This window comes from Sarcophilus harrisii, chromosome 1 (genome assembly GCF_902635505.1).
Source record: "Sarcophilus harrisii chromosome 1, mSarHar1.11, whole genome shotgun sequence".
In the NCBI taxonomy this organism is placed as follows: domain Eukaryota; kingdom Metazoa; phylum Chordata; class Mammalia; order Dasyuromorphia; family Dasyuridae; genus Sarcophilus; species Sarcophilus harrisii.
The window spans coordinates 81284879-81303045 of NC_045426.1; the positions used below are offsets into that span (position 1 = coordinate 81284879).

The 18167-nt window shown below is 44.0% G+C and overlaps 2 long non-coding RNA genes across 3 annotated transcripts; one reads left to right on the forward strand and one right to left on the reverse strand.

Moving 5' to 3' along the window:
- Nucleotides 1–1052: 1052 nt before the first annotated feature.
- On the reverse strand, nt 1053–13583 carry LOC116422254. Of its 2 annotated transcripts, XR_004232816.1 has the most exons (5): nt 13201–13583; nt 4294–4456; nt 3787–3840; nt 3379–3452; nt 1053–2960 (listed from the first exon to the last, which is right to left on the reverse strand). It is a non-coding gene; the product is annotated as an uncharacterized LOC116422254 (long non-coding RNA). The 2 variants fall into 2 exon arrangements; XR_004232817.1 differs by lacking the exons at nt 4294–4456; nt 13201–13583 and adding an exon at nt 4113–4287.
- LOC116422255 lies at nt 12109–13512 on the forward strand. The gene is made up of 2 exons (XR_004232818.1): nt 12109–12321; nt 13142–13512. It is a non-coding gene; the product is annotated as an uncharacterized LOC116422255 (long non-coding RNA).
- Nucleotides 13584–18167: the final 4584 nt, after the last annotated feature.

The window sequence follows — 18167 nt, forward strand, 5'->3', positions numbered from 1 at the left end:
AGCATGATGTAAAAGAAAGTGATGGGTACAAATTCTTTCCTTGGCACTTCAGATTTGTAACAAATCATTGCTTGATAGTTTGCTGATCTAACTCCATGAATTTGACTTTACATCTATGATCCACTTTTTCACCTTTCCCCTCAATTGCTTATTGTGCCTCCCTAAATTTATCTTCTCTTCTCACTCCACACTTTCTCTTAACCTCTTCTTTGTTAAATAAGGAAAATTTCTATACTCAGTTATGGATGTTATATACTCTTTCCTCAAACTAGTTCACATAAGTGAGACTCAGATGTTGTCCATTCTTTGTGCATCTCTTTTTATGAGATGATTTTTTTTCCATTCTTCCTCTCCCTATCCCCTTCTCTCAGTGTATCACTCTTTCTTGCTCTACTTTTCTTTTTTTGAGAACATCCTAACATAATAGATTCATATCTGTGTCTTTTAAGTAGACACCTAATGGCCTTATTGGTTAATATTAAGGGTTACATGTATCATCTTCCCATTTGGGAATGTAAACAGTTTATCATTAATAAGTCTCTTATGATTTCTCAAGCATCTTTCAAGTTCTCTTTCATTAAATATTCATTTTTCTCCTGAAGGATTATTCTCAATTTTGTCAGATAGGTTATTCTTGGTTGTTATTCTAGGTTGTTTGCTGCCAGGAATATCATAGACCAAAAGCCCTCCACTCCTTCATAGTGGTAATTGTTATCCTGGACTATGGCTACATGGTATTCTAATTAATTTTTTCTGGCTGTTTTTAGGATTTTCTCTTTGACCAGGGAGCTCTGGATTTTGGCTATAACATTCCTGGGTGTTTTCATTTTGGGATCTTTTTCAGGAGGTGATCAGTGGATCTTTTTGATTTCTACTTTGCCCTTTGGTTTTAGGATATCTGGGCAGCTTTTGTGTATAATTTCTTGAAATACCATATCAATAAGCTGGGTTTTTTTTTTTTTTTTTTTTTGGACCATGGTTTTCAGGTAATCCAACTATTAAATTATCCCTTCTTGATTTTTTCTTTCCCAGTTGTTTTTCCTATGAATTATTTCAGTTCTTTTCAATTTTTTTCCCATTCTTTTGACTTTTATTATTTCTTGACATCTCTTATAATTATTAGCTCCCCCTTGACCAAATCTAATTTTTAAGGAGGTATTCAGTTACGTTTTGTACAACTCTTTTACCATTCAGCCAGTTATTTTTAAGTAATTTAACAGTTAAGTTATTCCGCCCTGTCCTCCCCTCCAGTCTTTGCTTTGTATATATTTCACTCATTGCCTTCTGAGTTTTTGTTTTGAGCCTCCCTGTCACTTTTAATGATCAGGCTTTTTTGTTGTTGTTTGCCCAGTTTCTCATCCTAAATCTTGAATTTGGGTTTGATATTAAAAATTGAATTCTACTCACCTCTAGGGTAGGGACAATTGACCTGAACTTCTATGATGTCCTCCTACTTTCACAACTTGATCCGAGTTCAGTAGGTGATGTGAGAAGTTTGGTCACAGCTCTTCAGGCCTGTACTTTGCTCCTTACCCAGGTAGAGCCCCCTGCTTCCTCATGATAGTGATCTAGAACTTGGTTATTGGTAACAAGTGTCAAGTGGCATCCAATTCTGTGCCCAGTACTAGCATGGGTCCCTTGAGATTTCTTTCTGACCAAGTGTTAAATATTTTCTGTACCTAAAACAGTGACGAGTTAAGTGTAAAGCGACAAAGGCTTGCACAAGATTAGTGACATTCAAGGATCTGGATGTGTGAGGGATATGGAGGCAGGAATAAGACAGGACTTGGGAAGAGGATTGGATATGGGAGTGAAGGAGTCTGAGGAAGGTCTTTGGAGAGTTGAGAAGGATAGGGATGCTAATAGCTACAGAAATAAAAGTAGAAGAAAGCTGGTTTATGACTTTGGGGTGCCAGTGACACACTGAAATGGGCATGTATCTTGTTAGTTTGAGATAATCTGGAACTTCAGGAGACGTGTTTAAAGCTGGAAATCACACTTGGCAGTTAGAATCATTTGGGAGAGACCGTAGGTCTAGAGGTGGAAGGCCCATAAATCCAGTCCCTTCTTTTTACAGTTTAGGAAACTAAGGATTCTTAGTGCCTAAAGTAGCATTTGGACTCGGATGTTTGTGACTCCAAACCCACTGCTTTAACCACTTCTGAAATAGTCTGATAAGAGTCTGAAGGCTTTAGCTTGAAGTCTTTAAGAAAGAGAGAACTCATCTTTTTTAAGATAGCTGGTTCACTTTTTGATCATTCTAATCATTAGGAAGTTTTCCCTTATACCGGGCTAAAATCTACCTCAAATTTCCACCCATTATTCTCTTTTCCTCATGTTAGCTCTCCAGATTCTTAAGAATGACTGTCATCCGTGCTCCTGCTAGCCTTTGCAAAACTTTCTCTCTTCTCCAACTTAAACATCTCGAGCTCTTTCAGCTGATTCTTTTATAGTATTGAGTCCAGGCCCTTCCCTGTCATGGTCTCCATCTCATCAGTGCTCTCTTCCTAAAAGAACTTGAACTGAATGGAATGTCCAGATTGGGTTTCCCCCATTACCCCAATCTGACAAGGACATTGGGACTTTAGCTTTTATGTTCTAAACATGTCTCAGGGCAACACAAAATGTGATAAACTTGTGGTTTCCAAGCCCCCTTATTGTAGTCCATCAAGATCTCCATTAATTTTTGGATTTGAGCGCTTGATTTTTTTAACCAAAACATCTGGTTTTTTCACTGTTAGACACTTCCATCTTAATCAGTTCAGTCCATTGCAGCCTGTTGGGTTCTTTTGGGACACTGACTCGTCATGCAACCTGTCAGCCTTTACTCCCACTGCTGACGTCTGAAAATTCCCAGCAGTGTTCGCCTGCAGATTACTGATAAAAACATCAAGCGGCCCTGACCGGATGCATCCGTCCTTGGAGATGCTCCACTAGGGCAGTCTGCATCGACATTGTAACTGGTGCCAGGGGAGCAGACGAGATCACAGGTAGAAGGCAAGGAGAGAGAAGAGACTTAGGGTCAGGTCTATGTTTGGAGGGAAAGAAGAGTCAGTGAAGGAGACAGGGTGGGCCTGAGGACGTCCTTTATTGGGCAGGGAAGGGCTAGTGCTCCCCCCACAGTCCCACCAGCTCCTCAAACCATTAGAATTTTGGTGTCAAATGCCAATTCCCGAGAGGAGTACTGTTGGTGAGACAGGTGGTGGTGTGTTGGGCAGGACCCCAGGGCATGGGGACCAGCGATGGAGCTTCACCAGGGCCCACTTCTGTGGGCGTGCACAGCAGCAGCACTGCATGGCCCGGGCTTGGAGGGAATGCACGCAGCAGTGCCCATCGCCCCAACATTCCCTACCACCATACCCACATCTTTGGGCTCACCAAGTCCATCTGGGTCTGCTGCAGGAAATAGGGCAGAGCTTAACAAGAGGGACCGCTTGGGATGGCCTTTCCTCCTGCATTAGCAAAAATCTCCCATTTACCTGGTTCTTCTAACTTACAAGAGGAAGATTACTGTTCTCATATTAGGTCCCCTGGGCTCCTCTCTAATCTCCATCCTATTCCCAGGCCCTTCCAAATCCCCACCCTCTCATTTTCCACTCCCCACCTGATCTGATCATTCAGGCCTTGCTAGCTCTCCCTCCGTCATCTTCCAAACCAGTCAAACAGCTCCCCGATAGCTAGAAAGTGCTCATCAGAGCTCTGGGCCCCACAGGAGTTATTCACAGCCTGAGAGACAATTTCTGCCCCCTCCCAAACACCCTAAGGAAACATCCAACCTTCACCTACCATGTGTTTTTCTTCAAAGTTGTTAGATTCGTTTTCAGATTCATTACTACCCTTCTGTACCAGAAATGGGGCAGGAGAAGGAAGGAAAGGGGACAGTTAAGAAAAGCAGACTAGAAGAGGTTGGCCCTAAATGGCCATTCTTCCTGGGGACTAGCCTCTGGCCCCTGGACCCCAGATTGGCTTGGATTCTTCCAGAGAATTCTTGTTTTCTTACCCTTCTCCTAGGTCAATCTTATCTTTCCCTCCCCGCCACCCTCCCTGCCAGAAGCAGAATCTCCAAGATCCCAAGCTACCACCCCACCCCACCCCCCTTTCCTGGCGCTTACAGAGACTTGACCTCCCATAGTTTGGAGGCTGTCACTCTCTGACCGGCTTTGACAGCTGTGGCCTGGTCTAGGCAGGAGGGCTAGCTAACACCTATGAGGTCATAAGGGCTTACTGACTTGGGGACTTTGCATTAACTCAGCTGTGTCCTCGATCAACAAATTTCTTCCCCTTCTCCCTTACCTTTCTTAAGAAATAGAAAGCTTCTGACTAAAGTCAGACTCTGGAAGAACAAAGGCCCAGGTTGGACATCAGATCCATTCCAGAGACCATACAGGGTGCAGACTGTGGGGGGAGGGAGAAGAGACCTGACTCCAAGATGCCTTTTTAATGGGGTTTTAGGATTCTGTAAAGTTGAAAAGAAAACAGAGAGATTAGCTAGCTGACTATTGCCACACTAACTCCATTCCCTTTCTTTAAATGGAGTTTAATAGCTCATTGCAAAGTTCCTAGACTTAGGTTTCAATAAAGCATTCAAGAGCTCTCTCCTTCCTTCATCTTCATCTCCCATCACTCATGCTCTTCTGACCCCTGTCTCATGAAGAAATGGCCTTACTCCTCACCAAGGAGAACAGGATCCTCTACTTACTCAAGTGATCCCACCTCATTTGTTCTGATGGATTGTCCCCTCTGTTGTCCTTACTCTATCACTTATTTTTAATCTCTATCTGCTGGTTCTTTCCCTACTGCCTACACACATGCCAAGGGCTCCTCCATCCTGAAAAAACATTTGATCCACTCTTGCCAATTGTCATCCTACATATCTTCAGCCCTTTGTATTAAACTGAAAAAGATCTACAATAGAATCCTCCACTTTCCTTCCACGCTCTTCTTAACCTCTTACATTCTGGCTTTTGGCCCTATCATTCCACCAGATAGGGCCAAAAAGGGCCCCTTTCCAAAATCACCAATATTCTTAATTGCCAAATCCAATGGCTTTTCCTGATCCAGCCTCTGGATCTTGCAGCCTTGCAACAGTCTTAACAAAGAATCTGCCACATTTTGAACTTTTGGAACAGCATACGTTAGTCTTCTTATTCAGTCTTGTAGTTCCCACATATTCATTCTTTCTCGTTCTATGAATCCCTCTAAGAGATCTTTAAACTGCTATACTCTGTTAACATCATTGAACAACAATTATATCAGATGGCTTCTGGGGCCTTTTATCACACATCAAGGAATCAACCCAGACCTCTGGGAAACATTGAAAGTCAGAAAAATGTTTTATGTGAGTTACTTCTCAGACACACCCCACATCTCATCCTTGCAATGAAAACATGGATCCTCCTGCTGAGGTTCTCTCTACCAATCTTTTCATCTTTCAGGCCCTGTAGAGTTACCAGGATGTTCTACTGAAATAAGATGACCTCAGCATTGGGCCCCCACTTACCCCTATCATCCTATGAGCTCTGCCACAGATGCATAGATTTGGCATTCAGATATCAATCGCTTCCTGACTTGCTGCTTTGCAGTATCTTGCTATGATCTCAAAAAGGTCAAAGGGAATTCCAAACAACACTAATTCTGGAGGTAGTTGCTGCATCCGAAATGAATGAATAAATGAAAATGCACTGAGGCTACAAATACAAAAAAGTCCCTTCTCTCAAGGGAGCTTATGTTCTAATTGTTATCTGAAAATTCATGACCTTATTTTGAGATTTTCTTGGCAAGAGTGGAGTGGTTTGCCATTTCCTTTTCTTTTAAAAGTTGGGGAAACTGAGGCAGAGTGAAGTGAATTGCCCAAGACCACACAACTGGTTAAGTATCTGAGCCATATTTGAACTTATTTAAATATATCTTTCTGATTCTAAGTCCAGTGTTCTAACCACTGCACCATCAAGCTGCTCTTTATATTCTAATAAGGGGAAATAACATTGGCAACATGAGAAAGGAATTTACTAAGGTCTAGGGAGTCAACAGGGAAGGTGGGTTGAGCTATCGATGGAGAATTGTCATGGCTTTTTCAGAAACAAGGTAGTTGTGATGTGATTACCCAAGGGGGAAATGAAGATGGGACGGAATTAGTGCACGGCCGTATGCCAGGCTACATGTGAAGCATGGTCTGAGCAGACTTGGAAATAGGTTAAGTGAGCTAAATAGTCCTTATTCACCTACTCAGTGGTCCAGGGGCACTCAGCCCCAGGGTAGTGGATTAACTCCCATACAGAACAAAGGGGAAGGTATAGGCTCTAGAGGACTGGACCAGTCCAGAGGGTGCAGTTCTAGAGCCACAGCATCTATTTAGGTCACAACCCATCAGGATATACCAAATATGGAAATGTTGATATTCCTGTCATTCCGTCTGCCCTGGGATAGACCGTGAAGGTATTTTCCTTGAATGTGGTTCCTAAAATGACTGGGGTTTAGTGAATCACTTCAGATCCATTCTCTAACCATGCTGTCCATCTTCACCATCACTGCTCTATGAGATCCTGAGTCCCAGGACGTGAAGCCTCGTGCCTTTAGCATCTGGGGTGACTTCTGTCCTAGACCAAGCTCTGTTTCCTAAATCGGAATTCCTATCAAAGTTCCATTTAGAAATATGGCACACCTTTGTATTGTCTTGAATGCATCTCTCACTTCCCAATGAGCATCCAGGTCCTGCTGGCGGGCTTCTTCCCCGATCCTTTGTCCTCCTAAACAGTATGGTGTTTGCCCTGATCCTATTTTTGACAAGTTTTCTTTGAATTCTGTCCTTATAGCTATATGATCAGTGGAAGACTCTTCTCCTTTGCTTATTTGCCATCTCTCCCCCCATTCTTTGAGGGAGGCAGTGGAAAGAGCAACTGCTCTGGAGTCCAAATCCTCTCTCTGACAGCATCAATCAGACTAGATAACCTTCCAGGTAGATCAATGATCCAATGAGCTCGAAGATCCATTTGGAGCCTATTTTCTCTATAACAACTAGCATTTATATAGCCCTTTAAATTTGTAAAGCACTGGACATACATTCATTCATTTAGCCATTACAACAATCCTGTGGGGTAGGTCAGCAAGCATTTATTAACTACCTACTATATACCACTGTACTAAGCCTTGGGGATACAAAGAAAGTCAAAAACAAGACCAAGCCTCAAAAAGCTCAGTCTGGTGGGATAGAAAAGGGCACAGAAGGATCATAGACACAGCTGTGTATAAACAAGCTTTGCTGTTTGGGACTTTTTTGATTCTCTGTGCTCTCATTTGGAGTTTTCTTGGCAAAGATCTGGAAGTGATTTGCCATTTCCTTCTCATTTTGCAGATGAGGAAACTGAGGCAAACAGTGGCCTGCCCAGGGTCATCTAGCTAGTAAGTGTCTGAAGCTGGATTTGAACTCGTGGAGATGAGTCTTCTTGATTCTAAGCCCACTACTCTATCCACTGTGTCACCTAGCTGCTCACAAACAAGATACATGAGGATAAAGTGAAATTCATCTCAGAAGGCATTCACACTTGAGGGACACCTCACAAAAAAAGGAAACCGAGGAAGGGTTACACAGCCAGTAATGGTCTGAGGTAGAATTAGAACTCTGATCTTCCTGACTGAAAGCCCAGCACTCCAGCTAATGTCACATGGCTAGCTCACCACAGGCCATTTCCTCCATTTCTTCTCCTTTCCCTCCACCAGTGCCTGCATCAACCGCATCCCTCCAGCTAGAAATCTATGATCCTGCAGATCCTTACTCACTCACTCTGGTTTGACTTGCTTCTGTGGGTTATGCTGCTCCTACCAGCTTCTGGAGCAGAGCCTCTCCCTGTATTCCAAAGGAGATGGTTGTTTCCCTTTTTCACCAAATGATTTCTATCCTTATCCCTGCATATGCTTCTTGCATTCTCTGCTCTCCGCCAGTGGCTCCTTCCAATATTTGCATGCACATGTCAGAGTTCAGATTCTTCAGATTCTGCACAAATGTGGGGACAGTAGAGGACTTCCCACGCTCCCAATCTGAGAACGACATTCTGATTTTAAATAAGACCACTCCTCAATTCACTGCTGATTCTCTGATGGTTTCTGGCCTCAGGATAATCCCATGGAGAAAATTCCTGAGACAGTAGTAATAATCTGGTCAATGAAAACTAAATTCCTTCCTACCCATGAACCATAGAATGAGCATTTCAGTGCTAAAAAGCTGGATGAGTGTGTCTCCTTGCTTCTGTTTCTCTGCTGAAATTCCCTTAGAATTCCAGCCTGCTTTTGCAATGGCGTTACAATTAATTTCAATAAATTTTGCCCCTTGAGTAGGAAAAAATAAAAATAAATGTAGGGACAGTCAGAGGAGCTGCCACTTTACTGCTCCCGATGAGGGTCCCCATTTTTTCTGACTTAGTAGCTAAGTACTTCTGTAGTCATCTCATCCTGCCTTTCTCTTGAATCTCCTTCAAGGGAACATGGACCTTATCCTGAGATTTCCAGGCTTGGGCTATTTTGTGGCAGGTTTAGACTTGGTACTGCCTGAGACTGAAGCATCCATTCTTTTTTTTCCCTTCTCTCATCAGTCTGTGCCCATGAATTCTTCCACTTTTTGGAACTGACTTTTCTTCATAAAAAGGGATTGAGTCATCAGTTTATCTTCTATCACTATCAAAAAATTTTGAGTGATCAACTCTCTGTAGTATGTACAAAACCAGAATATCTCCCAAGCTTATCTCATACTAATGATCATAGATGATTCCAACTCTTTTACAATTCTTTCCCATGATTTGATAGTGTCCTTAATTTTATATTCTGAATCTATTTTTTTAAATTTAATAGCCTTTTATTTACAGGTTATATGTATGGGTAACTTTACAGCATTAACAATTGCCAAACCTCTTTTCCAATTTTTCACCTCTTACCCCCCCACCCCCTCCCCCAGATGGCAGGATGACCAGTAGATGTTAAATATATTAAAATATAAATTAGATACACAATAAGTATACCTGACCAAAACGTTATTTTGCTGTACAAAAAGAATCAGACTCTGAAATATTGTACAATTAGCGTGTGAAGGAAATCAAAAATGCAGGTGTGCATAAATATAGGGATTGGGAATTCAATGTAATGGTTTTAGTCATCTCCCAGAGTTCTTTTTCTGGGCATAGCTAGTTCAGTTCATTACTGCTCCATTAGAAATGATTTGGTTGATCTCGTTGCTGAGGATGGCCTGGTCCATCAGAACTGGTCATCGTATAGTATTGTTGTTGAAGTATATAATGATCTCCTGGTCCTGCTCATTTCACTCAGCATCAGTTCGTGTAAGTCTCTCCAGGCCTTTCTGAAATTATCCTGTTGGTCATTTCTTACAGAAGAGTAATATTCCATAATATTCATATACCACAATTTATTCAGCCATTCTCCAACTGATGGACATCCATTCAGTTTCCAGTTTTTAGCCACTACGAAAAGGGCTGCCACAAACATTCGTGCACATACAGGTCCCTTTCCCTTCTTTATAATCTCTTTGGGATATAATCCCAGTAGTAACACTGTCCTGCTCGTTTCACTCAGCATCAGTTCGTGTAAGTCTCTCCAGGCCTTTCTGAAATCATCCTGTTGGTCATTTCTTCCAGAACAATAATATTCCATAATATTCATATACCACAATTTATTCAGCCATTCTCCAACTGATGGGCATCCACTCAGTTTCCAGTTTCTGGCCACTACAAAGAGGGCTGCCACAAACATTCTTGCACATACAGGTCCGTTTCCCTTCTTTATGATCTCTTTGGGATATAAGCCCAGTAGTAACACTGCTGGATCAAAGGGTATGCACAGTTTGATAACTTTCTGAGCATAGTTCCAAACTGCTCTCCAGAATGGTTGGATTCTGAATCTATTCTTAATTTTAAGAGACCTAATTAAACCCCTGGACAGCTTTCTGATTGGCTTAAAGATAACCTGGGGATAATAGAACTGGCCAATGGCCCTAATCCAGTGCACCCAAGGGACAAATCCCAAAGTTTACTTAAGGTATTCTCTAGGCCTAGATCCTCTGGTGTCTAAACTGGAATCCCAGGGAAGTTCCAGTTAATCTGGAATACTGAATAAGTACTTCACAGACACAGCCTACCATGTGGGCTGAGAAAGTGGGACTGGAAATAAACATATGGTCACTGTGGAAGGATATAGTTTTCAGGCCTTTCTCCAGACCTCATAAACTTGACTGTAACGCCCACCTCCGGTCTCTCCCCCTCCAATCTGTACTGCCAGATCCATCTTTCCATCCTTTTTTGTCTAAAACTTCTGGCCTCAATTTGTCTAAAACAGAATCTTAACCCCCCACCCCCGAGCCTGCCCACCTCGCCAATGTTCCTGTCAACAGCATCTCCTTCCTTTAGCTACATAGGTTTGAAGATTCAGCTGCAGAAACTTTCTACAAAATGCCTGGCAAATGGTTGACTAGTCTTTGTTTGAAGACAAAGAAAAGCCCCCAAAGGGCTCCTTTTTGTGGGTCAGAATAAGGGCTACAAACAGTCTGTCCCATAAAGCTGTGAGCCCTCTGCTTCCAGCAGCCAAATTGATTTGGGGAGAGTTCTGATTGTTTCAGGGAGCTGATCAAAGACATTTTTTGGTTATGTTGCACTCATGGGATGATGAGGAGTCTAGAGTCTTTGATCTCTTCCAGTAAAGTCCAATAAAGTCTGTTGGTGCTTCCTAAAGGATGGACTTTGTTGAGGGGGATTGTCACCTAAAGCGCTGGCTCTTACTTTTGTTCAACATGTTGTTGGATGGCTCTAGCCTACATAAAAGGGACCCTAAAGTCCCCTTTGGCCTTCTCTTTTCCCTTTTTTCTTTCACTTGTGTGTAGTAGGTGTAGTAGGAGGTAAGAGAAGAAGCTCCTGCTCAAAGATTCACTAATGGCTGGATCGGGACCAAAGAACAGTGTGCTTGAGCCCCCTGGCCCAACAGGTTCAGAACTCCCTCTCCTTCCCCTTCTTGGCTCCCTCGATAGCAGTGGTGAAATACTGAGAGTTCCCGGAGAGGCGGATGGTGGGGAGGCGTGTGCTGGAATTTGTTTAGACACCAGAGGATGGAGGCCTGGAGAAAACCCTAAGCAAACCTTGGGATTTGTCCCTTGGGTGCTGCATTAGGGCCATTGGTCAGTTCTATTATCCCAGGTTATCTCTAAGCCAATCAGAAAATTCCCTAGAGCTATAAGGAGGTCTCTTAATTCTAAAAGCAGACTCAGTATAAAACTAAGGACTTTAGCAAATCATGGAAAAGAATTGTGAGCGTCGGAATCCTCTTGGCCTGAGAGCAGAGGTTCTGAGTGCCTTGGACAGGCAGTCTCACAACCTTCCAGCCTGGGGGGAGGCAGTAATGGAGAGGAGAGCTTTGGAGTCCAAGATAAATGTTCCTGGGGGCCGCATCTCTAGCAGCCCCTCCTCCGCGACATTCTGCTGGTTCTCCTCCCCCCAAATACTTGGTTCCTTTTGTGGTCTCACCATCTTCCCCGCCCCAATCCCTTATTGGGGATGCCCCTTGGGCGTCTCTCTTTGGCCCTCTGATCTTTTTTTTTTTTAATTAAAGTCTTTTATTTTCAAAGCCTGCATGGGTAATTTCCCAACACTGACTCCTGAGAAACCTTGTGTTTCGGCCTTCCCCGTCCCCCTCAATGGCAAGCAATCCAATGTTAAACATGCTGAAATGTATGTTAAATCCATGACGTGCACACGGATTTATGTAATCATCTCGTTGCACAAGAAAAATCAGATCAAAAAGGGGACAAAAGGAGGACGAAACAAAACGCAACAAAAAAGAGCGGAGACACTGTGCGGCGGCGCTTGTCAGGCCCCACGGGCCTCCCTGCGGCTGCGACGGCGCCCTCCATCACCGGGCCGTCGGCCGGCCTGACCCCGGCTGCTGGGAGAGCCGCCTCCCTCAGGAGGACCCGAGCGCCCTTCTTATCCCGTCCGTGACGTCCGCACCGTCTGGGACGGGAGCTGCCCCGGGAGGAGCAGGCCCCCCTCTGGGAAGCAGGCCGCGGGCGGACGTGCGGGGGGGAGGAGGGAGGGAGGGGAGGGAGGGGAGGAGGGGGGGCGGCTCCAGGCTCCCTTCTCTGCCCTCCGAGGCAGCGAGCCGGGGGCTTCTGGGTCCCTGTGGAAGGGGCCGTGCCTCTAGCGGCGGCTAGGGGGCGCAGGAGGACCCGAGCGCAAATCCGACCTCAGACACTTCCCGGCTGTGTGACCCTGGGCAAGTCACTTACCCCAACTGCCTCGGGGGAAAAGTGACGTCCCGGAAGTGCGAGACGCGGTGAGTGCCTGAGGTGTTTCCTGGGTGTCCCGCGCCGAACAGGCTCGCGCGGGCGGGGCCCTTAGCGCTGCCTCTGAAGCCGCGCCAGGAGCTGCGCCCAGCGGGCGGTGGCTGGGGGGGAGGGGGTCTGGAGAGCCGGGACCAGGGCGAAGCAGCTTTCCGGGCCACACGTAGGTTTCCTGGGCCCAGGCCTCGGGGAAAGATTGGGGGCAGGAGGACCACACTGGCCGGGGGGCGGGGCGTCCCTTCTGGGGCCACCGACCTGGCGAGAAGCGAAGTGACCGGCGGCCACCAGGTGGCGGCCCAGGACAGCGGCGGGCCGGGGGGGGAGGGGAGGGGAAGGGGGAGGGGCGGGCTCTGCTTCCTCGCCCCGCCCCCGGGATGCTACATTTTCAGGCTCTAACCGGTCTGGCCGTTCGGAGTCTGTGCTCCGGGTGTTGGCGCTGTCACCCTTGGGGAGAAGTTGCAGAGAGGAAAATGTAGGCCCAAGGTGGGGAGCAGCAGGGCCGTCGCGCACTGCGCCGAGCTGCCTTGGGGACGTCTGGGCGCAGAGGCTCCCGGGGGCTCCCGCTGTGGCCACAGAGGGCGGGGCCACCTGCTCTCCCGCCCTCCCTCGCTTAGCATCCGTTTTTGCCGTGTTTGACATGTGTCCGGCAGCTTGCCGTCTAGGAGAGGATGGGGGGAGGGGAGGAAAACTGGAACACAAGGTTTTTCAAGGGTCACTGTTAAAAAAAATCGTCCTTTCATATGCTTTGAAAATAAAAAAAACTTTTAAAAAAAAAGAATCAATAAAAAAAAAAAGCGTTTTGTGTCACACCAGAGACGCGTGAGCCTTTCGAAGGAAACGCGGATCAATTATCAGAAGAAAGACCAACCAACCGAGAGCCCCCGCAAGCGACGCCCGCAGATCTGGCGGAGGACCTCCCCCTTCCCCGCTCTTGCTGAATTCTGGAGAAAGTCAAGCCCACGGGACCCTTCCGGCCGCACTAGGCGCCGGGTTCAGCACAACGTCACGACAAGCGAAGACTCACAACAGCGACAGACGGAGCGGCGACAAGATGTCCAAATGGCCGCTGACACAAGGCAGACCCATCAGCCCCGACCCGGAACTCTCCCCTGCGTCAGGCGGGCAACGAACGGCCAGAGAAAAGCGGCAGTCATTTTGGCGGGGCTGTCTCAGATGAAAACGGAACAAAACGGGCCCGTTTGTTACTACACGAGAGGACTGCGAATGGAATGGCAGGCTTGTGTATTGTCTGGGGGGGGGTGTTATTGTTATTAAATTGTTATTAAAATTAAATTAATAAATATTAAATTTTAAAAATTAAATTGTATGTTTAACCAGGGGCAGCTAAGTAAGGAAGCGTGCGGAGCACTGGATCTGGAGTCAGGAAGGCTCATTTTCCCGAGTTCAGATCTGGCCTCTGACACTCACTAGCTCAGCGACCCTGGGCAAGTCACTTCACCCTGTTTGCCTCAGTTTCCTCATCTGCAAATTGAACCGGAGAAGGAAATGGCCAACCACTCCGGTATATCTGCTAAGAAAACCCCGAATGGTTTCATGAAGAGTTGGACACGATTGAAATGACCTATCCTTTTCTGCCTTTGTGGGGAAGTTGATATTTAGAACATTTTTATTTTCTAATATTTAATCTATTCACTATATGATGACTATCTAGTCTCTATATTCTCTGCTGCCTATAAACATGTCCCAAATCTACCCTATATTTTAAAAAATATTCTTCCCTTAAGCCTGCCATCCCCTCAAGCTATCATCCTGTGTTCTTCCTCTCTTTAACAGGCCTAGAAAAAGCTGACTACACTTTTTGTTTCCCTTTCCTCACCTCCCACCCACTTCTCAATATCTTGCCATCTGGCTTCCAGACTCACTACTGAAATGAAACTGTCTTCAGGATCATCAATGATTTTTTAAAATTGCTAATTCCCTTCTTTCATTCTTCTTGACTTCTCTGCAGTTTCCACACTGTTGATGAGCTAATTAGGCAGCTAGTATTTATTGAGCTCCCATTATGTGCAAGACACCGTGCTAAGTGCAGGGAGGACAATCTCTCTCTTCTTGCATATACTTCACTTCTCTTAGGCTTCATGAAATTAATGTCTCTGATCTCCGACTTGGCCCACTACGCCTTCTCAGTCACTTCTGCTGGGTCATCATTCATACTTCTCCTTAAGCACAGATATAGTTTAGATTTCTGTTTTTGGCCCTTTTTATTCTCCACATTTTCTCTCAGTGGCCCTTCAAATCCCATGGGTTCATTATCATATTCCAGCAACTCCCAGATCTATCTTCAGCCCTTATATTTCTTTTTTAAAAAAAAGTTTATTAAAGCTTTTTATTCACAAAACATATGCATGGGTAATTTTCCAACATTGACCCTTGCAAAACCTTTTGTTCCAAATTTTCCCTCCTTCCCCCCATCTCCTCCCCTAGATGGCAGGTTGACCAATACATGTTAAATATGTTAAACTATATGTTAAATACAATATATGTTTAAATATTTATACAGTTGTCTTGCTGCACAAGAAAAATCAGATCAAGAAGGAAAAGAAAAACTGAGAACACACAATGCAAGCAAACAACAACAGAAAGAGTGAGAATGCTATGTTGTGTTCTACACTCAGTTCCCACAGTTCTCTCTCTGGGTGTAGATTGCTCTCTTCATCACTGAACAAGTGGGACTGGTTTAAATTTGAATCCTCTCATTGTTGAAGATGGCCACGTCCATCAGAATTGATACATATAATTTTTGTTGTAAAGATTCCTGGCCCTGTTTTACTAGATCAGTTCATTGTTCTCCGGCCTTTCTGAAATCATCCTGTTTATTTCATAGAAAATAATATTCCAAAATTTTATAACCCAATTTATTCAGCATTCTAATTGATGGCATCCCTCAGTTTCCAGTTTTTATACAAAAGAGACCTGCCACAAACATTAGTGCACATACAGGTCCCTTTCCCTTCTTTAAGATCTCTTTGGGATATAAGCCCAGTAGTAACACTGTGGACGGATATGCAATTTGATAACTTTTAATAGTTCCAATTTTTCAGAATGGCTGGATGTGTTCACAATTCCACCAATAATGTATCAGTGTCCCAGTTTTCCCACATCCCCTCCGACATTTGTCATCGTTTCCTGTCATCTAAGCCAATCTAACAGGTGTGTAGTGGTATTCCAGAGTTGTCTTTTGCATTTCTCTGATCAATAGTGATCTGGAGCACCTTTTCATGTGACTACAAATAGTTTCAATTTCTTCATCTGAAAATTGTTCATATCCTTTGACTATCAATTGGAGAATGGCTTGAAATATTATAAATTTGAGTCAATTCTCTATATATTTTAGAAATAAGGCCTTTATCAGATCCTTTGGATGTAAAAATGTTTTCTTAGTTTATTGCTTCCCTTCTAATCTTGTCTGCATTAGTTTTGTTTATACAAAAACTTTTTAACTTGATATAATAAAAATATTCTATTTTAAGATCAATAATGATCTCTAGTTCTTCTTTGGTCACAAATTCCTTCCTCCTCCACAGGTCTGAGAGGTAAACTAACCTGTGTTCCTCTAATTTATTTATAATCTCATTCTTTATGCCTAGGTCATGAACCTATTTTGACCTTATCTTGTGTATGGTGTTAAGTGTGGGTCTGTGCCTCGTTTCTGCCATACTAATTTCCAATTTTCCCAGCAGTTTTTGTCAAATAGTGAGTTCTTATCCCAAAAACTGGGGCCTTTGGGTTTGTCAAACACTAGATTTTGTTAGTCATTGACTATTCTGTTCTTAACCTATTCCACGGATCAACTTCTCTATTTCTTAAGCAGTAGCAAATGGTTTTGATGACTGCTGCTTTATAATATAGTTTTAGATCTGGTACATCTAGGCCACCTTCATTTGCTTGTTTTGTTTGTTTCCATTAATTCCTTTGAAATTCTTGACCTTTTGTTCTTCCAGATGAATTTTGTTGTTATATTTTCTAATTCAGTAAAATAGTTTCTTGGGAGTTTGATTGGTATTGCACTAAATACATAGATTAGTTTAGGTAGCATTGTCATTATTATATTCGCTCAACCTATCCTTAGAGCACGTGATATTTTTCCAGTTGCCTAGATCTGACTTTATTTGTGTGGAAACTGTTTTGTAGTTTTGTTTATATAGGTCCTGACCCGGCCTTGTATAGTTCCTGACTTTCCCTTCAGCCCTTATATTTCTAATCCAAAACCTAGCTCCTACTGTAACTTGCACCATCCCACGGGCATCTTAAACTCAATGTGTTCAAAACAGAATATATCTTTCTCCCTATACCATCCACTCCTCTTATTATGTCTATCAAGGGTGTTGTTATCCTTCCAAATCTTTCCAGTTCACCACCTTGCAGTTATTATCTACTCTTGGCTTTGCCTCATGTCCCCCATCCAATCAGCGTCCAGATCTTGGTACTCAATAGATACTTGTTTATTGATGGATCGATCTCTCACATCTGACCTCTTCTCTCCACTCACATGCAGTTCAGACTTTCATCCCTCTCTTAGGCTCCACCAAAAACCTCCTTAATTGATCTTCCCGCTTCCAGCCTCTCCTCTCTCCGGTCCAGCCTCTCCCCAGCTGTCGAATTGATATTTCTAAAGCACAGGTCTGATAATGTCAAGAAGTCTCAGCACATCTCCATCTTCTCTAGAATAAGACACAAATTCCTCAGTATGACATTTAAAGACCCTTACAGTATGTCTATCTTTTCAGAATTATTTCACGTTATTCCCGCTCATGAAACTTATGTTCCAGACAGACTGGACTGTTTATCGTTCCCCATGAAGAGCAGCCTCTCTCCCACCTCCATGCTTTGGCATATTGTCTGCCGCAATGGGAAGCCTCTCCCCCCCTCCGCTTCACCTCTTGGAATCCCTGAATCTGCAAAGTTGAGCTCAGACGCCGCCTTCTACCTAAGGCTGTTTCTGATCCTTTCCCCGGTTATCAGTTATCCCCTCCCAAATAACTATTAATTTGTATTTACTCCCTTGTGTCTGCACCTCCTCTGCTCCAGTAGAATATAAGCTCTTTGAGCTTTATAATCAAAGTGCCTAGCACTGTGCCTACAGTGGACACTCATGAACATCTGTTGGATCCTGTGTGCTTGCTTTCTACTTTCCTGACTTAGTTTGTGCCTTCCCTTATGGCTGGGACTGTCCACCACAAATGCACATCCCTTTCCTTATCTCTTGAATTCCTAATTTTTAAAGTCCTGCCTTCTCCATGGAGCTTTCCCAGTGTCTCAGCCCCGAGATCTCTCCTTCACCCGGTGTTTCTGGTATCCTCAGAACCTTCCTAAAGACTTGTGCACCAGCATGTAACTGCCTAAATATGTATGCATGTATTGGATTTCACAAATATTTCTGCCATGTTTAACATATATTGGACTACTTGCCATCTAGGGGAGGGCATGGGGGAAGGGGAGAAAATTGGAACACAAGGTTTTGCAAGGGCTGATGTTGAAGACTTGTCCACGTGTATGTTTTGAAAAATAGAAATCTTCAATTAAAAAAAAACAGTAGAGGAAACCGAGACCAAAAAAAAAAAAAAAAAAAAAAGACATCCACAGATGCCCTTCCCTTCCAGCCTCTTGTGCCTCATTTCATTGACTTCTCCAGGTCTTGACACTAGGATTCATTTATAATTTATAATAGCTGGGATTTGTATAGATCTTTAAGGTTTGCAAACTTTTCCACACACATTATTTCATTCGCTCACAGGATTACTGATTTAGAGCTGGAAGAGACTTTCAAAGGTCATCTGGTTCAACGCCTCATCATATAATCACAAAGGGATCACAAAGG